The sequence below is a fragment of the Limulus polyphemus genome, unplaced genomic scaffold (assembly GCF_000517525.1).
Source record: "Limulus polyphemus unplaced genomic scaffold, Limulus_polyphemus-2.1.2 Scaffold18109, whole genome shotgun sequence".
Taxonomy (NCBI): Eukaryota; Metazoa; Arthropoda; class Merostomata; order Xiphosura; family Limulidae; genus Limulus; species Limulus polyphemus.
In genome coordinates this window covers 307-2,150 of record NW_013683719.1, presented here as the reverse complement: position 1 = coordinate 2,150, position 1,844 = coordinate 307, and the positions used below count along the sequence as shown (strand labels likewise).

The 1,844-nt window shown below is 37.4% G+C and overlaps 1 pseudogene; it reads left to right on the top strand.

The window, feature by feature from the left end:
- Positions 1 to 297: 297 nt before the first annotated feature.
- On the top strand, positions 298 to 1,497 carry LOC106477537 (annotated as a pseudogene).
- The last annotated feature ends 347 nt before the right edge of the window (positions 1,498 to 1,844 follow it).

Sequence of the window (1,844 nt, the reverse complement as noted above, 5' to 3'; positions counted from 1 at the left end):
CTGCATTCAAATGATAGAAATCTACAATCCATTGTTCAGATTCTGCAATCAACTGATAAAACCGGTACAACGCTGAGCGAGACGATAACTCCTTCGAGGCTTCACGAGGCAGTCGCGCGTGCGTCGTGTCAGCCAATGAAATGACTGGAATAGACGGTGTGAGGCGTTTTGGCATGCGCGTGATCCAACGCCAACCAGTGTTTTAATTGTGTCAAATCGAGTGGCAAGTCGAAATTGTCTGTTTTACTACAGATTTTGAATCCGATTTTTTTTCGAATTTACTCAGCCCTTCGTGTAATGGAGAAATGGTTAAAGAAGTCAGTTGAAGTTGATGACATTGAGTTTTCAGTAAATCAAAATGAAGAAAAGTCAGGTCAATCAAAACCAAGTCAATCAAAACGAAGAAAAGTGATGAGAAAGTATGATTCCAAGTACTTAGAAATGGGATTTACATGGAATGGAGATGAAGAAGATCCACGACCACGATGTATTATTTGTTGTGGTCAACTTGCAAACGAGAGCATTCGCCCAAACAAATTGTGTCGCCATACTGAGACGAAGCATCCCGAGTTGAAAGACAAACCCCTCGAATTTTTTGAAAGGATGCTAAGCAAGTTGAAGACAGGACAGAGCGTTATGCAACGTTAAACCAAAGTTAATGAAAAATCTTTGTACGTGTCCTACCTGATCAGTTTGAGAATCGCGAAAGCTGGTAAGCCACATACAATTGGGAAGACTTTAGTTCTTCCAGCTATAAAAGATACAGTTAAAGTTTTCTTTGGTGATAAGAGTGAACAAGAAATTGAAACAATTCCTATTTCTAATAACATGGTCACGCGTAGGATTGACGAAATGTCTTGATGGATAGAAAATCAGCTAATTCAAAGAGTTCGTGAAAGTACAATTTTTTCCTTACAACTAGATGAATCTACTGACGTACAAGGTCTGTGCCAGCTACTTGAATTTGTGCATTATATATGGAACTCCGAACCTCATGAAGATATGTTGTGCTGTGAACCAGTCAGTCGAAGTACTAGCGATGATATTTTTAAGACTGTTGAAACTTATGTCAAAACAAAAGGTCTTGATTGGAATAAATGTGTCGGAATATGGTGTGGTAAAAACAGTGGTCTGGTGACCAGAATATTTGAACTTAATCCAAACGCATCATGGACTCACTGCAATCTTCACAGAGCAGCGTTGGTATCGAAATGTATATCTGATGATTTTAAAAATGTTTTGAACACTTACATTAAAATAGTGAACTTAATAAAGTCAAAGCCATTGCAATCGCGCTTATTTGAGAAGTTGTGCGAAGAAATGGGAAGCAATCATTTATCTGAGAATGCTTCGTTAGAAATGAATTTTAACAGCAGAAAACTGATACAGTTCTGGGTGTCTGTTCGAAAACCGTACCCAATCCTTTCCACTGAAGCTTTGAAGGTACTTCTCCCTTTCTCATCTTCATATCATTGTGAAGTTGGATTTTCAGCAATGGTAGGAATCAAAAACAAATTCCGAAATAAACTTTATTTGTCAAATTCCTTACGCCTGAAACTAACCCACATTGATGTTGATGTCAATGCCATTCTTGACAGTAACAAGAAACAAGCACATCCTTCACACACGCCTCATTATTAATCAATTAGATAGCATTTATAAGTTCTGGAAATGTTATTGAAAATACGTGAGTATTTTTAAATGTAATTGAAATACGTGAATATGAATAAATAATATTTTTTATATTCTTTCATATGTTTTTGCCCAGTAAATTTGAGTGGGTCGCCATAAGCTGTGATCATGAATAGTGGGTCGCGATTCTAAAAAGTTTGGGAACCCCTGCC